Source organism: Prenolepis imparis, unplaced genomic scaffold (assembly GCF_030444845.1).
Source record: "Prenolepis imparis isolate NDT839.2.m4 unplaced genomic scaffold, iyPreImpa1.0 SCAF_8, whole genome shotgun sequence".
Taxonomy (NCBI): domain Eukaryota; kingdom Metazoa; phylum Arthropoda; class Insecta; order Hymenoptera; family Formicidae; genus Prenolepis; species Prenolepis imparis.
In genome coordinates, this window is record NW_028141166.1 from 253,076 (window position 1) to 272,763 (window position 19,688).

Genomic DNA, 19,688 nt, shown 5'->3' on the forward strand with positions numbered 1-19,688 from the left:
GTCGGAAGAAGAGGAATCATCGAGCCGGCTTGAAAACTCGCGAAACACGCGTTGTATCGACTTTACGCTGGTTTAAGCGTAAAGCACATAAAAATAAGCCGCGTATCAAATCTTGCGAGATAGTATCATTTTCTCCAGATACATTGCGTCGCTTAAAAACCTCCTCTTCTCAAATTAATACCCCAAGAAGCTTAACTAATGAGCACGAAATAACGCCTGTAATAAACTTACCTTCAGGTTTAGATTCATACTCTCCAGAATTAATATTATTCTCTGAATGGTGTCAATGTTTTTAAGTGGTAAGCTAACTTTCGATCAAGTTATTATTTTAAACGACATCGAAGATATCGCTGGAAGATTCGACACTCCCAACCATAGACATATTAATATGGACTGCTCATGAGGCAGTGGAATCGGGATTGGGGGCGTCCTCCTCTGAAGTAAAGGATGACACGAACAGTCCTGGCTTCCTGTTTTCTTCTAGTGGACGTGGCTTATGACGTAATCTGCGCACCAGTATGCGCAGTATACCATTAGAAGAAGACAGCAAGCCAGGACTGTTCGTGCTGTCTTTTTCCCTCAGGAGGACACCTCCCACCACCTTATGAGCAGTCTATATTAATATGTCTATGCTCCCAACTAATAACTAATACCCCCACTCCTGTGACCTACAACATTCCCTAGATCCGTAACCTCTGTCCTAGCTCTCGGCGTCCCTGAGGTATAGCAGATTGCCTTACAAAAATAGAGAGCGCCCTTTTTCTCACTAGGCATAGAGAGAGAAGAAAGGTCACCCAGACGTGACACTAACAATCGTAAAACCGCGAACACTCCCAGATTTTACGACCTCCCATAGAAGAGATACACTTTTCCCATCTCCGCACAACTGAATGACATATTTAGTCAAATATCTAGTACATCCGATCTCATTGGCCTCCTAGCTGTGACCCCTTTATATTAAATAATTTATTATGAAAGGTTCTGAGAAAGAATTTTTCAAGAAACTCCCACCAAAAGAAATTGCACACGACACGGAGATTCTCCGCGTTTCGGCGGGTATATAAACCCCTAAAATTCGAACCTCAGCGCGGCATTTTAATACTAAACGACATTGCAACATTTTCTGCATCGCCATAAGGCACTTCAATATTACACAGCATTACGTATCTCGACGTTATTACGTTATAAAGTCACGCGTTGGCCGTCAACCGCGTTGACTCTTAGAATTGTCAAGTCACTCATAGAATTGTAAAGTGAATTGAAGATAGAATAAAGAACTCTTGATCAACGTATCCGAGTACTCTTGGTTTCGCATCCCGTGACCGAGGTCCTATTGTGGGAGCGAGAACGAACGAGCAGTGGGTCGTCCGATAAGAGCTCATCGTCATTGCGAAGTAAGTACCAAACTACCCCGACGAACTCATATCCCCTACTTTACATAAACTGCGCTAGACTGGTGATCCTTCTTTAAATTTTATTTTATCAATAAATTCTTTAAATATCGCTAGTAAATTAATCAAAGGATCAATATTGAAATAATCGACCAAACTAGCACAAATTTTTTACTTTATTAAAAGTTACGACGTTTCGACCATATGGTTGTGGTCCTTTTCAAGTACACTAAACTAAAAGACATTTAAGGACTCGTACGAATGAACATTTTAAAAATATTAAATTACATGAAACAAATCACTCTGTTATAAGTAAACACAAAATAAAATATGGACATGAATTTGATTGGACTAAACTCAATATATTACATAATGAGAAACATGTGCGTAAAAGAGAAATTGCTGAAATGTTCTACATCAAAAAATTTAAGAATACAATTAATCTTCAAAAGGACACTGAGAGCTTAAATAATATTTATGATAAAATAATAAAGGTCGTGTAATAAGTTTTCTAATATTGTTAGTTATTGACAAGGTTTCTTACTGACTTAACGTTCTCGCCTTTAATATTGACAACATTTGTGAGCGAATCTTTTGAACATGTTTATCTATTATTCACATTTATAACGTATGTACTCTTTTTCTATGCAGATTACTATCTTTAAGCCGTTTAGATTTATAAGTTTAATTTTCAATTGTATTATTTTAGTGTACTTGAAAAGGACCACAACCATATGGTCGAAACGTCGTAACTTTTAATAAAGTAAAAAATTTGTGCTAGTTTGGTCGATTATTTCAATATTGATCCTTTTATTTTATCATTCATTCTCCCAAATAAAGAAAAGAAATTCACTATTAAGCACAGCACGCTGCTAACACAAGTCAACTTTTAACCTAATTTTCCATTACCCTTATAAATAAATATCAATATCAATCGTTGATAACATTAACATAGCAATCAGAACTCCTGTTGTTATTCGGATGTGGTCCAAACCCTTAATTATCTATAGTTGCAGAGCGTACTTTATGTAAGTTTTGCAACTCTCTATACCTGCTTCCTCAGGATCCTTTCGCCCCCGAGCATTCTAGAAATGCTCCGATAGGCAACTCTCCTCTTACCACCCTGTGAAATTCCCATCATCAACGAGCATTCTCGGATTGCCCGAAGACACTTTTCTTTTGCCCTGTCTATCCATAAAAAATCGATAACAGGAGGCAAAGTATTTAATAAGTATTGTTTCAAGAGAACTTGATATTATTCTGACGTGGTCCAATCCTCATTTACCCTGTTATCGAGGGCACGCCCAGGCAACACTCTGTACCCGTACCCTTAAAATCCTTTCGCCCCCGAGCATTCTAGGAATGCTCTTGATTTGGCAAATCCCCATCGTTACCCTGAATAATTCCTTCGTCAACGAGCATTCTCGGATTGCCCAAAGACACTTTTCTTTTACCAATTGAGCTTCCCCTTTGTATTAGAAATTAAGGATATATAAAAATATTGACTCGATATTAATATTTTCCCCATGAATCATATTAAAACCCTCATCAGAATTATAATAAATACTAACTATTCAAATGACAACTTTTGTAGATGAAAAATTCGAAAGATAAAACAGTACGCCGGAAAAAACGAAATCATAGAGCCGGTGCGAAAACACGCGCTAATAGAGCCGCTTCTTTTTGCGCTGGCTTAAGCGACACGCAATAGGAAATAAGCCGCGTGTCAAATCCTGTGAGACGATTTGCCTGTCTCCAGAAACGCTGCGCAAGTTGAAAACTTCATCCACACAGACAAATTCTACCAGTGTCCCTCGCGAACTAACAATCGTTTCTGCAACAAACAGCCCTTCCAATTCACCAGTAGACTCTCCGGAATTATTATTGTTTGCTGAGTTATGTCAATTTGTCGTTCATTAAAAGGAAAACACTCCTCAGGAATTATCTTCCTCTAAAGATCTTATTCCACAATTAAAAAACCAAACTCCAGAAAATTTATATTTAATAGATGAATACGCTAATTATTTGACTCACTAATATAGTTGTACATTTTCTTACAAATAAATAAATCTATCGTTACCATCATCTTGTCAATTTAATTCAAATGCAACCCGAATACTCGGACGAAAACATACAAGGAATAACGAGTGACGAGACTTTTTCAATAATCTCTTTAATTATCGGACTATTGACCGACGTTGTGGCAGGACATATTGATATAGACCAATTTCTTGTTTGTTTAGACGACGTTACGATCCTTGACGGTAGAGCAAATGCAGACGGCCTAATTAACTGATTTAATTAATCAATCACCATAAGTTACTAACTGAAAATTTGACTAAATAAAAATTCAGATGAAAAATTCAGATGAATAACACCTGCAAGAGTTAGAATTAGAAAGTTATATTATAAGTTCACTAATTTCTTGTTTGATGTATGATTATTTAAAAGGCGACATAACTTTAGATCAGATGATCTCCATTTTGGAGGAAATCGAAGAATACTCGCGAAGCGAAGCTCCTCCCCCTAACCATTAACCCCACTTCTGTGCCTTACGCCTATTCCAAGGATCCCTAGCCAGAATCCCTAGCTCTCGACGTCCCTAGGGTAAATGCAGGTTGCCCCACAAAAAATAAAGAGCGCCTAGCCTAGGAATAGAGAGAGAGGGAAAGTCACTCGGACGTGACAACGCCCATCCACATCCTGATCGCGCTGTGCGTTCGCGGGAGTTTGAATCGCGGATTTGTTCGCGCATTGCGTTTATTTTCGTACGCATTTTTGTTCGCAATTTCCGCATGCCTTGTATTATTTCGCATAGCAGAGGATTTTCTGTATCCATATTATGGTGGCCTATGTACGTCGACTTCTACGCACCGCTCGTTGCCACGTGTTACAGTATTGCGTAGGCGAACGATTTCACGATCGATGGCACTCTCGGATACGTTAGCGATACCGTTCGGTGAAGTGTGCATTAATGATATATTGTCCTCGTTAGGATAAGAAATGCTGCTATCGTACGAAGTACGATAATTTAACGAATATTTATCTTTCTGCGATACGTTATTGGAGGTTTGGCTTACGCGTATTTTAATTTCTTTCCTACTTTCGTTATTATCGTCAGTTTGTCTCTTCAGTACACTTTCGTCAAAGCTATCAAACTCGCGTTTGACGGTGATATTCGCGGGTAATTCGGCTTCGCTTTTGTTCGAGTATTCGCTCTCTAATTTCCTTGAACTTGCTCGAGATTTTCTAAAGTCAACGGTAACGCTTTTATCGCTAGCTTATCTGAGTCGCTTAATAGTCAAGATTGGTTCGCTATCAGTTGTCGGGGTGTCAAAAACATATAAATAAAATTTGCTTCAATGTATATTTTCAAAAATTTTAGTTAAATTATAATACAGATTCATATTACATAACTGTGCACGATCTAACAATAAATGACTAAGAACATTGTTGTACAAAAGTTATTATCTCAAGTCACATGTAGAAAAACAATGATTGTGTATCAGCAGAGACAATATTAGTTAAGAGATAGAACTGATAGATGCTGAATAAATTAAGGGAAGCGATCCAGGCAAAAGATGGAAACAAAGCGGAAAGAGGTCCAAGCGTTTGTTCCTACCTCATCACGTGTTAGATATAGTTGGAAAAAGAGACTTTCATTCTAAGTACAAAATCGATTAATTATTAGATATAGATTATATTATAGATTAATTATTAGATATAAATTATATTATAAATAGATTATACTACTAAAAACATGCTTTCTTCGATACTACTAATAATACAAGAGTAATATTTATTCCGCAGAAAATATAAAGTGTATATTTCATTACGTATAATATGTATTTCAAGATTGTTGACTTTTATATCTGAATTCGTTGTATCTTTGACCTTAGAGGTGCTCTCGTATACTGGATCAACCGGTGGTGGTTTATTTTTATAAGAAGAATGCAGTATTTCATGTGAATTTCTATTATAGGACCCCGCATATAATACATAGGATTTTGGCTCTCAGTGGAATTGGCTGAATTTTTAATATGTTGTAGTTTAAGACATTCTGATCAAAGATGTAATAACCTCAAAGCTAAATAATGGATAGTTACGGAGTTACAACCAGTCAAACAACTCGCAAAGTTCTAATTTTTCGTGTTTGACTGGCTGTAAATCAGTAACCATCTATTATTTAGCTTTGAGTCTATTACAATTTTTTGTTTAGTAAATCATAAGTTACAACATGTGAGAAAATCAGCTAATTTTACTGGGATTCAATTTTATCTAGGATTTTATATAAGTTCAAAAATCCCGTACTAATCATATAAAATTGAATCTTAGTAAAATCAGCTGGTTTTCTCATATATTGTAGCTTATGATCTGCTGAACAAAAAATGTAATGTATAAAAGTCAACAATCTTGAAATACATATATACGTAATGAAATATATACTTTATATTTTCTGCGGAATAGAGTGGATATTACTCTTGTATTAGTAGTATCGAAGAAAGCAAGTTTTTGCGAGTTGTTTGAATAGTTGTAACTCAGTAACTATACATGAGGGTATTACATCTTTTGATCAGAATGTCTTAAACTACAACATATCAAAAATTCAGCCAATTCCACTGAGAGCCAAAATCCTATGTATTATGTGCGGGGTCCAAAAGATGAAAGATATAGGTTTTTCCGAAGTATCGAGAAAGATTCTGGTTCCGCTGTGCAAGGCGATTGCAGGAAATTCATACAAGGAAGGTAGGTGGTATTATTTATTATATACTGTATTGTATCTAACTGATCTTTCCAATCTGACGGAGAGTTAACAATTTTAGTTAGCGAACTCTTAAGGAAGCGATTGGCTCTCTCTGTCAAGCCATTCACCCAAGGGGCTGCGACAGCTACCTTCCTGTGTTTGATACTAAATCTATCCGTGAAGTTTGTAAACTCCTTTGATGTGAACGCGGTTCCACGGTCTGTGACTATTTCCATAGGTTTACCAAAAGTGTGAAATACCTCACGTAAGTTAACTGTCACCTCTTTCGTGCTAGTGGATTTCGTGGGGAACAGCGACGTGAATCGCGTGTACGCGTCTATCATTAATAATATATGCTTATATCCATCTTTAGTCTCTTGTAAGGGACCAAAATGATCGACATGCACTATTTCGAGGGGAAGCTTCGGCAATGGATATAAATGTGTCTCTCCCTCAAGGCGGTGCGGTGAACGGTTTGCCATTACGCATGTAAGACAATTTTCTATGTAATTATATATTTTTTCCGCATGTTGGGAAACCAAAAATTCTGTTTAATCTTCTGCAATGTCTTTTCAGCAGCGCAATGGGCCATATCGTCGTGGTGGACGTGCAATAAATTGACCACTATCGATTCCGGTACGACAAATTTTAATTGATTCTCTATTTTTCTATAAACTATATCATCTATTAATGCGAATTTATCATTATCTTTGAATTCTAATTCCTTGCTTATTTCTGCGCGCACGCGTCGGTGTGAAGCTCTGTTTCCTCCAAAGGATTGTATAGTCGAAGTGCAGTAGATGAAGGGAGTTCTTCTTTTAATAACTGAAAAGCTTCTTCGCAAGCCTTATTAAACTTGAAATCTACAGTTTTTTAAAATAAATTTTGGAGCGGTCTAGCTTTCATCGCGTAATTTTCTATGAATTTTCGGAAGTAATTTGTTAGCCCTAGAAATCATTGCATTTCATGCGAGTTACGGGGTTGTTTAAATTTATGAACCGCTTCCGTATGCCTTGGGCTTAAAGTGATACCGTTGGCTGATACTATGTATCCCAAAAATTCTATTTCCTTCTTCAGGAACTGACACTTTAAAATTTAATTCGTATATTTTTTCAGCGTGAGCAACACTTCACCTAATACTTTAAGGTTTTCATCTACGGTTTCCGAGGATATCAACACGTCGTCAATATAGGCGACGACCTTGTCTTCGCGAATAAGCGGATTCAAGATTTGTACAATCCTTTTTTGGAACTCGGCCGGAGCTTCAAAAAACCGAAAGATAATGTTTTGTATTCGTATTGCCCGTCAGGCGTCGCGAAAGGAAAATACTTCGTGTCGTCGCGATGTACTTTTATTTGATGGAAGCTATCTTTCAGGTTAAGAGCGTAAAAACCATTTTTTTTATTTAAACGCGACAAGCAGTTTTCTATTAAAGGGAAGGGCTATTTCTGCTTTTCTGCTATTAAGAGGTCATAGGTCCTCGCAGAGCTTCATTTGCCAATTCATTTTTTTAACAGGGACTCGCGCAGTATGGAGAGACGCTCGGCTGAATTATACCGCGGCTCAACAAATCATTGGTAATCTCCCCAATTTGCATTCGCTCCGTATAAGCGAATCGACGGGGCGCGTAGGCATACGTTAAAGCATTCTTTAAATTAACGCGGACAACATAATCTTATGTTTACCGGTATTATCTTATTTACTTTGTTGTATGCTCATAACTAAGTCCTTGAAACGTTGCTTAATATTTGTTTCGAAATCTATCTTGTAGGTATCAATTATTTGCTCAACGAGAGGCCGTTCTTCCTCGATACATAATAGAAGGAACGTAAACAAGTTTATCTGCTCCTGTTTGCTCTGCAATCCTGGTTTATATACCAAGGTGAGTTTTTGTTTCTCTAAAAAGTCGCGACCTAATACAAATCGCCTTCGAACGAATTTCCGTCTAATATATACAAGTCTACTTTGAAATTTATATTTTTCAACGGTAACAATGACAAATCTGTTTTAATGATACCAATTAAATCCAACGACCGATTATTTAAATTTCTAAGATTTTTGATTGCAGGCAATATCGGATTGCCAAAAGGTTCAATAAACTTCGCGTATATTTCGTACTTAATAAATGAAACGGAATTCCCCGTGTCTATTAATGCTAATAATTAATTTTTTTCGTCTCTTAATGCTCTAACCTCGACAAATGGCTGATCTACTTCTAACCTGGTTTCTACGTCCTGGACTGTAGCGGCTGTGCTCGACGACGGTGCCTTGTCCGTTACGGGAGCCGCTGAGATCGCCGCCATCGCCGTCGCTCCTTTTTTTCAGGGATAGGCAGTCAAACTGGCGATGACTCTTCTCTTTACAGTAGAAGCAGGTAAGGTCGGTTCTGCAGTCCTTGTGTGCATGACCTTTTTTGCCACAGTTCTTGTACGCGCTATCCTTGGATTTTTGTGCGTCGCTCGGCGCGGAAGACTTCTTGTCCAAGTCCGTGAGACCTTCAGTTATATGCCTCATTTTTTCCAGGAAGCCATCTAAGGTATCCGAAGATACGAACAAAGCGGTGGCCCCAAGCGAGCCCTGCATAATGCCGCCGATCAGGAGATTGATGGCATCTTTGACCGGCAGTTCGAGGCGGTGTATGAGTGCCAACTTGTCGATGACATATTGGTCGAACGTCTCTTTGTGCTGGTTCCATCGTCTAGCTTCCATCTTCTGCATCGCTTTGTAGAAGGGGATCCTCCGGTCGAAGATCCTCGACAGCTCCTGGCGAAGACCTTCCCAGGATTTCAACACTGAACCGATCTGGATTTCATACTATCTGCGTGCCGCTTTCACTAACTTGCTGGAAGCGGCTAATAACGTCACCCCGTCTGAGGCGCCGTAGACCTGCGCGACCTTGGTTACCCTCTGTATCCAAGCGGACACATTTTCGTCCTCCGAGCCGCCAAATTCCGGAATCTGTGACGCCAGCCACGAGACTGCATTCTTGGATGGAGCGCCTTCGGTCGACCTTAGCGGAGTCGACGCCGAACTCGGAGACGAGCCCGCATGATTAGGAAACGACTCACCTCTTCCTTCGGCCAAGGCTGCTTCCCTCGACGTTGACGCCGTCGGAACACTGCCTGCCTGAGGCGTTAGCAGCTGTATTAGCTACATAAACTGCTGTTGCTGCATGAACTGCTGCTGTCGGTGCTGTGCCTCCTCCTGGAGCTGCATCATGTTTGATGTAACCGAGGTCAGCATTCTCTGCAGTAACCGGCTGGTCTCCCTCGCTCGCAGACGGAGCACGCGGTTCCGCTGTGGTCGCTGCTTATGGTGGATTTTGTTGATCGCTCCTCAATAGATCCATCGGAGCATTCCTCTCCAAATGAGCCATTATCGTATCTATCAATTTGTTTCTGTCTCCTGTTACAGGAAGTCTAAATCTAGCGGCCTCCTCTTGCAGCTGCTTAAGATCGAGTTGCTTCAAAGCGTTGCGGTCCATGGCTATCTGCTTCCTGGTCCTGACCATCAACGGAAAAGCTAATTTGAGATCGAGAGGACTGAGGACTAACCCACTTCTGAGATGAAAGAAAGGAAACAACGGGAGAGAGCGGTCGCTCTCTTTGATATATCGAAGAGAAAGCGGGCGGCGCGCGATAATTCGCTTGTACGGAGCGGGCGATGATTCACGCGTACGCGAATGTAATGCAACGCGGGGTGGATCGGCGTGCCACGGCCGTCCGCAGTTAGAAAGTTTGAGTCTTAGGAACGCACTGGCTGCCGCAAAAACTAGGCGCAGGCGGCGGAGCTCTATCCACTTTTGGCTGATGCGTATATGAGAGCGTGGTTGCAAGACGGAATTCCGGTTCCCGAGAATATCTCGGGAGAAGCGGAGTACTCTTCCACCTCGAAATCGGAAATGTGTTCTGGATCGGAAAATCGAAAATAAGGAGTGCTGAGATTATCTCAGCGGATGTAGAATACGCTTCTGCCTCGGACTCGGTATTCCGGTACGGTTTTAACTGTGCGATGCCGGAGCTGCTTGCCGAGTTAAAAGGATTTTGATCTCTCCGTCCCGGGGCCCGGCTTTTTATTCGGATCCGAAATACGGGAGATCAGTACCGAAATTCGGTATTGTAGTGAGAGAGGCGATATTTAGGAAATTCTGACGCGCGTCGGAAATTCTCGGTATCGAACTCGCTCCCCGCCGTTAAGGCCGTTTTAACGGCTGTTAATTGTTTAAAAAATAGGCGCTACGCGTCTGCTGCCCTGTCCGGTGGTTGCCGGACGCAGCCTTTTGATAAGTGGATGATCGGGAACGATGGGGGATGCCATCGTTACAATGTACTTAAAAGTTCGAATCAAACAGTCAAGTTTTATTTTCTAGGATTCGAATAATACTTATGAAAAATATTATTTGTTTATAAAATATATTTGCAAAATAATCGAATCTAGAACAGTTTTATTCGAATTTTAGATTAAGTATAAATATACTTCAGTACTTAAGTATACATTTAATATACTTAAATAATATACTTAAGTATATTAAGTATATAAGTATAGTACTTAAGTAGTATATTTATTAGTAGTATACTTAAGTACATTTAATATACTTAATATACCTAAGTATATTTAATATACTTAATTACTATATTTAAGTATATTTAATATACTTAAATAATATATTTAAGTATAAATATACTACGTAGTATAATATACAACGTAAAATTTCTCGTAAGTACTTAAAAGATTCCAAATAACCATCGAAAGCATGCAAAAAAATTCGAACTTGTAAGATACTTAATCTCATCACTAGAGAGGATAGCATACCAAAGATACTTACAAGTTTTTAAGAAGTAGGGATTCTTGAGTACTTGCTTTATACAATTATATATAAGCAAATATATATATATTTAATATTATATAATATTTAATTTCAGACTTACAGTACATTATCTTATTGTTAACTCTTTCGAATAGGTCAAAGTACCATTTTAGGAATTATTAAAGAGACATGTAAAGCTTTGTACACTATCGTAAAGGACACGTATCTCAGGTTCCCATCTGCAAAAAAGGAATGGATAACTGTGGCTGCTGAATATGGTGATAGATGAAACTTCAACAACTATATAAGCGCAATGGGTGGCAAACTGTTGTAATTTCCCTACCATTATATATAATCAGACTCTTTATATTACAATTATAAGGTTTCTTTTAACATTGTCCTTCTTACTGTTATGGATCCTCAACTACGCATCATCTATGCAGATATGGGCACTAATGGGCGCATATCAGATAAAAGTATGTGGAACAAATGCTCACTGAAGCGGCATTTAGAAGAAAATATAATAAATTTTCCCCCACCACACAGCACCTCTTCTTGGCATACAAAAATTATTTCCATTTATTATTGTGGGAGACGAGGGGTTTATGTTAACCAACAAAATATTAATCCCAAAAAACAACTCCGAAACAAGAAAAATCGTCGAATATTTAACTATAGGTAAGCTTGGTGTCAGAATTCAGAACTCTGTAATGTGAATGAATTCAATGGAACTATATAATAATTTTGCCTTTACTTTCAGGTTGTCTCGAGCAAGACATGCCTTTGGAGTTATGGCAAACAGGTTTCAAATTTTTCGTTTTTTAATGCGCTACGATCCAGATAACGCACATAACATAAGCATGGCTATTTTGTGCTTACATAACTTGTTACGCAGTGACACTATTGGACGTGCACTGTACACTCCTTCTAACATGATAGACCATGAAGATGAGATTACTAGACGGATTAGACCTGGAAAGTGGCGTCAAGAACCTGTTTCTGAAGGATTTTTATTTTTTGGTAATCTTGGAGGAAATCGTCATACCAATGACGCATTAACTTTAAGAGACGAATGGTGTAGGAGCAGTATCTTGGCAGGACCGAATGATTAGTTCTTGAAATAGAAACTGATTATTATTTGTCATTAATTTAGATTTTCTACCTCTGAAGATATAGTATTACAATATGTTCATATGTATAAAGATGTACTATATATATGTTTATATTATGTAGGGGAGACTGGGGTAAAATTGTCACCTTAAGGAAAAAATGGTGCAATTTCTATATTAATTTTGTTTTCTCTCTCAAACTTTGCAAAATTGAAAAGACATTTTCTTACCTTTTTTAGTGGAATAATTACAAATTATTTATTAGTTCAAATTTTTCTGCAGTTAAAAATTTTCTATATGCCTTCATAGTGACCATTTACCCCAGTCCCTGGAGTAAAATGCTTCCCCAAAAATATTTTTGATACAGGTAATAATTTCGATTAAATAATTATATTTATAATTCGAATTTATGTAACAAAAATGTATTTTAAGCATTTTTATCTAATAGTGCATATTAACTTAATGTTGCAAAAAAAATTAACAAAATATAGCACTGAAATTTTAATTGGGCTTCAACTTTATTGTGATTTTATGCGAGAATGATTTCTAGGCATTTTTGTACTATATTTACAACAAAAACGCAGAGTAATGCATTTAAAAATTTTTGGGACAGAGTGATTTCTTAAAAAGAAACAAGGACTGTTTTACCCCGATTGTTCTATTTTTATTAAAAAAGGGCTACGGAAAGAGACTGCCATCTTGTAGACTTTTTAAACTCATTAAAATATATAGCATGAAATTGTATCTTACTATCTTACTAGTATAATAACTTTATATAGAATCTCACTTAATCACAGGACAATGAAACAAAACAGGAAGTTTACCTTATATCAGATCTCTAAGAAATTGAATTTTTTTATCTTATTGTTAAACATATCCAATCGCTTCAACAAACGTTCACATGATGGCAGGACAAAGATAGAAGTAACATAAAATTCTATACACGCAGATAACAATACTAATCGGAGAAATAAATACAGGGTACCATTTTACACCGGGGGACCATTATAGACGGGTTTCCCCTATGTATATAATATATGTTTATATTATGTATGTATTATTATATATGTTTATATTATGTATGTATTATTATATGTATTAAGTAATATGTATTATTTTTTGGAAATATATAAAATAATGTGTACTAAGAAAGATATTGATGTTATTAATTACTGTTTGGTTATTGACTGCTGATTCTCTCTCGACGGGGAGACGGCGTTTTGGAAGGAGATCAATAATCACTTGCACTAGATTTTACTATAAAAGTTTATTGAATCACGCTGAGCTTGACAATCGGATGTCCGCGAGTCACTTAATACAGAAGCAGTTGGTTTATCGTACGCGAATATATGTATACTTTTATTGAGCGGAGAGACTGTCTTTCGATCGCTCTATCAAAAGGAATGCTGCTCGATTCTGCGGCGAGCGCTCTCGCATTTGCTTGGAAGGCGGAATTTTCTCCCTGCCAAACGCGAATTGCCAACACGATCGACCAAACGTGACATTGATCGATAGCGAGAAAAAAGGGGGGTCCTGAATCAGGTGTGAGACACGTGCCACGGACAAGTCGAGACAACACGTGTAAATCACATGATTCTAAATGTGAATCCTTAGATGTTCTCAATAAGTTTCATGAAAAAGGGAGAACACAAAAAAAAGTTGACTGATTGAACAATGAGATATACATAAGATATCAAGCTAAACACAATTACATGAGAAATTAACGGAACAATTACTGTTAAACAAACTTCATATATAATTGAGTTAATATTGTGATAAGGCAATAGAATTTAGAAGTCATATATTTTTCAAGAGATTTATCTTTTTATCATAACTTTAGTAATTTCAATATTGATACACCAACTAAAAATATTTCTTAGAACTTAAGTAATAAGACCTACTAAATATCACAGTCCTATTCAAATACTATTTTGACACTATTTAGCTTTGATATAAAATTCCATGCATCCCGTAGATAAAAGCCTAAACTATCTTTGCAACAGTTCAAATAATAATTTAAATGACATCCTCAAACTTTCTTAATGATGATGACAAAACCAATAATAAAATAAAATAATACTAATATTTGCTAGTTAAGAAATTTCATATTTATTTTTTCATAGATATATTAACTTTCATATACATAAAAACATATAATATAATAAATATATAATAAATGTATAATATATATAATAATTTTTTTTTATGAGTTATTTTTATATCGCTAGTACATTAATCAACAGGGTAGTTGTAAATTAATCGACCAAACTAGCCAATAAATTTTGTTTATTTAGTACAAATTACGACGTTTCGACCATATGGTTGTGGTCCTTTTCAAGTATGAACACATCATCAAACGACATATACAAAAAAGAATTAATGTACTAAAAAATCGTAACCACAATGCTGATAGTGATGTGAATCGTAGACAACTTGACAGGACGTCTTTTATTTCATTACCTTATACGAAAGATGTGAGCTATGATTTATGCCGTGTTTTGCGTGTATAGGCTTTAACGTTGTCTATAAAATAACAAAAAAACTAAATATATTAAACGTGATAAAGATTGTTTACATAAAGATCACAGAACTAACATTGTATATAAATTAGATTGCAAAAATTGTAATGCGTCATATATTGGCCAAACAAAAAGGCATTTACGTACTCGAGTGAAAGAGCATTTTAACAATATAAAATTGCATGAAACTAATCATTCCGTTATAAGTAAACATAAGTTGGAATTTGGACATGAATTTGATTGGACAAAACCTAATATATTACATAACGAGAAATATGTGAGAAAGAGAGAAATTGCGGAAATGTTATATATTAAAAAATTCAATAATACAATCAACCTACAAAAGGACACGGATAGTTTAAATAAAATCTATGACAAAATAATAAAGGTCGTTTAGCTGTGTTCCTAATTTAATATTCTGTTATTGACAAAGTCTTATACTGATACAATGTTTCTCTCTTTTATTAAAAAATTTGACAAGATGTTAATTAGCTCGTAACTAAAACATGTAAAGTGTTTTTCAACAAGAACGTATGTACTCAAAGTGTTACAGCAAATCCATTGTATTACCGTTTTTTGAACTCAAACCGTTTAAATTAAATTTAATTATTATTTCAGTTCATACTTGAAAAGGACCACAACCATATGGTCGAAACGTCGTAATTTGTATTAAATAAACAAAATTTATTGGCTAGTTTGGACGATTAATTTACAACTACCCTGTTGATATAATAATAACATATAAATATATAATAATAACATATAAATATATAATAAATATTTTATATTTTATAACTTTCATATTTTGTTAGAGATAGAGTTGCTTTAATGCGTATTTTGTCAAAACCTTTAGAAACTTAGTAATACAAAAACAAATATTATCTGTATGTAAACTAAACGCAAATAATTAAAAGAAATGAAATAAAACTAGAATTCACAACTTAGAAATCTTAGTAATATTTGAGAGTGACTTCTAAGAGCAAAACTTCAAATTTTAAAAAATGTCAATCTTTTAAAGTTAAAAAAGTTGTCATTTTATATTTGGTTTTTGATAGAGTAGCTACAATTAGTATTTTGTTAAAATTTTAAGTATCTCGTTTTTACACTCTTTACGAGTCTCCTCTTTCATACTGCAGAGTCTGGTAGCAACAAATGAACAAAAAACATCAGGAGCATCTACTTCTGAATTGAAAGATGGTACTGGTTGAGGTGCAATTTTTTCCATAGCTTTCACAGCGCCTTCAAGGAGGCGCCGTTGACGTCTTCTTACCAGAGCCTCTTTCATTAAAAAAATGATCTTCCTGACATGGACGTTTTGTTGTTGTTTTTATATTGATGGGTGCTGAGGCTGGTCTGGGTGGTGGTGTCGAAACGGTTGATGATAATATTATGATCTCAGCAGAATCAGAGTTTGGGTCAGGTGATACCACTAGAGGTATATCAGCCGAAATATCACAAACTGCCAAGACTCTCATTAGAGTTAATGGCATTTGAAGTATCTTCGGGCACTTTCATAAATTTCTAACGAATAAGAATTTAAAAAAATTATATTTTGGAAGCTGCACATCTAAAATGAAGATAAATTGGTAAACTGTACCTGTACTCACCCGAGTATTTTCATCGTAGTAAATGAAAGTTAAATTAGTATCGCTACAAATAGCAGACTAGGTAAATTTGATTCAGATTCTGCCTAAGCGTAAATCTTAATCAAAAACAATAGGCATTTATAAAGTATGAATACCAAGTAGACTGGAATCCATCAGCATCATTTCCACTGCTCTTGTTCTTGCATTCTTCGATTTTCGCCAAGTTTTTCATGAAAGTCTCCTTCATATTTTTCTAGTGCTTTGCAACAATTACAGCTGTAAATAAAACGTACATATATCAATAATGATCAACACAATGAAAAACCTTATTTGCTGCTAGAAAATAACATTATCACTGTTCTGAGCTGAACATAGTGACACATTGTAGTGAAATTAAAAACTTTCGTTTTTTTAATGATTATAATTTTTATAAAAACCTACTGGTAATTAATGGAATTCCGAAAGCATTGGTAATTTCTGCCCATGTCACCATGGTTTTAAATCGGTACGTTTATAAATCGAAGAAGTGACATTGTGACCGGTCACTTGTGACGCAGCGTAACAATATGCCGAATTATGCCACGATGGCTTAGAGAGTATTAGTTCCGAGTACTTGACTCACCTTTAGTATTTATCTTTAGGTTCTTCACGGTCGCCAGGTAGTTTTGACCTCCAAACTCCAAGGTATTGACCGGAAGACAATATGCCAGAATTGCTTGTTTCTCTGAACGGACAACGCTCTGCACTAGTTCTGCTAGGAAGAATCCTGTTGCCGCCACGTTGCAGGCGCCCCTTTCAATCCTCCACTGTTCCTTTCCCGGATATAACGCTTCCTGCCACGACGAATGTGTTGGGATAGCGAAAGTAAAGGACTGAGCGATAATAAGAGGATTCCCGAAAATCACAAACACTCCAACACACCGAATTCCAATCAAATAATAATTTATTCAATTATATTTGCTGAATAGAGCATTTCGAATACATTTGGTACCGAGTATGTGTTTATATTGGTGTTCGGGTGACATTGACCCTTCGCGGACAATGCTACGCGACGTCTCGTCGTAACAAACAAGTTTTTCCTTTCACTAAGGAATTTCGATAACGCGCGTGTGTAATGTATGCGTCGCAATGACGAAGTGAATGTTAATAATTTTAGCGCGGCGGCAATACGCGGTGGCTCGATAGTAACAGAGCAAACGCACCAGCCTTACAAATAACTGGCTTCACTATTCGAGCGAATTACGCGCGTCAGTACAATTGCTCGAGCCGACCAGGCTTACGCGCACAGCGACTAAAACGGATAACGAGATGCCCGAGCCCGATACCTTTCCCGACACTCTCCGAGATTTAATTACATCAACGGTTGTTATAGGTGTGCGACTCGCGAACAATTTCATGTAGCGCGACGGTATATATGCCGGGTCCCGGGACAGCGACGTACGTAACGCTTGTACGACTTTATTTTGCCGACTGACCTCGATCGCTTCGTGGTCATCGCATATATCACGTTAAACTCCTCCTTCGACATACTACGGAGCATCCGCTTTGCGCATACAGATTATGCCTTATGGGAGATACAATGTCAACCCGTAACAAATTTTATCCAATGACATTGTTGATCCGACGTATAATTTATCCGAGAATAAATTATGACATAGCATTCATGACCTGTTCATAAATTATCGAGTATGTAAATAATGATAAAAGTTCAATAATCTATTCATGGCTCACTTTTTAAAATACTAAGATGGGGTAATATTGGCAATACAAGCCTATGCGCGGTCGTTAGGGCGCTCAATAAAAACTAAGACACATTTAATTATGTTAGTATATATTAATTTAAAACATTTTTTTATAAAATGTTTTTTCTCTTACAAAAGCGTACGTTTCGATCCCTTTTTTTGGGCCATCTTCAGCGCATTGAAAATAATAAAAGAAAAGAAAATTAGAAGTAATTTTAACGGTAGCGGTTAATAAAATTGGAGTTCGCCGTCATTACCGCAATTCGCAGTCGTATGATTACAGAGGTTTATATTTAATTCGATATCGGAATGCAATGTCGTTTGACGTTGAGATTGATCGATGACAGTATGATATTCTTGTAAACTAACAATTTCGGAATGTACCACTCCAAAGTTGGTCGGCCATGAAGTAGTGTCAAAATTTGTTGTGACGGTCTCCATAATGCGAGCTGGTAATTAAAGTTTCAATAAATTACTTACGTTTGTATTATATCAAACTTGTGTGACTATAAGTTTTAAATCAATCTACTTTTGTATTATAGGATATTATTTTGCGTTGCGAGAGGATGGACTAAATGTGCTGATAATGTTGTCTTACAAGACATTTATACGAGACGCATTTTTAAAGTAAGGTCCGTTTTGAAATAAAAAAAGGATCTTAACATATATCAAAATAATTTATTATGGCCAAAAAACTTCTACAAGTTTATACTTTATTTTTCCACATAATCATTATTGACTTCCACCCATTTTTGATATCGTTTCAACAGCTTCCTAATTCCATTGTTTTAAGAGTCTGCCGCCTGTGTCTTGAACTAGTAAATAGCCATTCTTTAGTTCGCCGTTAGGAAATTGAATAGACAACTTTGTGAGGTTTTTGGATCAGATGTTATGAGTGACAGTAAAGTTAGGAAATGGTGTCGTTTGTTTAGAGAAGGACGAACAAATGTTCATGATTAAGAGCGTAGCGGTTGCCCAACAATGATGATAGAAGGTTTAATGGAAGAAGTGAAAAAATTATTGAAAATTAGCGGCTTACGGTTTCAGAATTGTTTATTTAATTTCCTAAAGCAAACTAAAGAACGAAAAGAAAAGCGTACTAAAGAACGGCATTAATAACTGGTTCAAGACACAGGCGACGGACTTTTACGACAATGGAATTAGGAAGCTGTTGAAACGATATAAAAAATGCGTGATGGAAGTCAATGGTGATTATGTGGAAAAATAAAGTAAGCTTGTAGAAGTTTTTTGGCCATAATAAATTATATTTATATGTTAAGATCCTTTCTTATTTCAAAACGGACCTTACTTTAAAAATGCGCCTCGTATATACTTTTTTCTTTTCTACATATTTAAAAATGAAGAGACTTTTATATAATGATAAGATATATCATATAAAATAAAATATTGTTTTTCTGTATGTCGTAAAATTTTGCCTGACAGTAATGGGCATATATACTGTTATGGTTCAAAGACAACTTTAATGTATAGCGCAAAGTATGGTTCGCCGAATCTGGTATATACAAAAACAATATACCAACCAGTTCTAATTCTTATAATGTCAACTATCCATCTTCGGAGATCAAACCAGGATAAAAGAACGAATAAATTCAATATTACTATTTCAAATTTTTTCAGTTATTTACATACAATATTTTTGTTGCATTTAAATAGGTACTGCATTGAATAGAATGATTTAAATGTACAATAAATTAAATTTAAATGATTTAGATATTTAGCCTGTGTTTACCATAAATATTACATATATTCTAGTCATCTTAGTTAATAAT

The 19,688-nt window shown here is 36.2% G+C and overlaps 1 long non-coding RNA gene and 1 pseudogene across 1 annotated transcript; both read right to left on the reverse strand.

Annotated features, from left to right (window-relative positions):
* Positions 1-397: 397 nt before the first annotated feature.
* On the reverse strand, positions 398-9,354 carry LOC145939855 (uncharacterized; annotated as a pseudogene).
* A 4,916-nt stretch (positions 9,355-14,270) lies between these two features.
* LOC145939762 (uncharacterized) lies at positions 14,271-17,616 on the reverse strand. The gene is made up of 4 exons (XR_014425892.1): positions 16,779-17,616; positions 16,312-16,432; positions 16,178-16,220; positions 14,271-16,091 (listed from the first exon to the last, which is right to left on the reverse strand). It is a non-coding gene; the product is annotated as an uncharacterized LOC145939762 (long non-coding RNA).
* Positions 17,617-19,688: the final 2,072 nt, after the last annotated feature.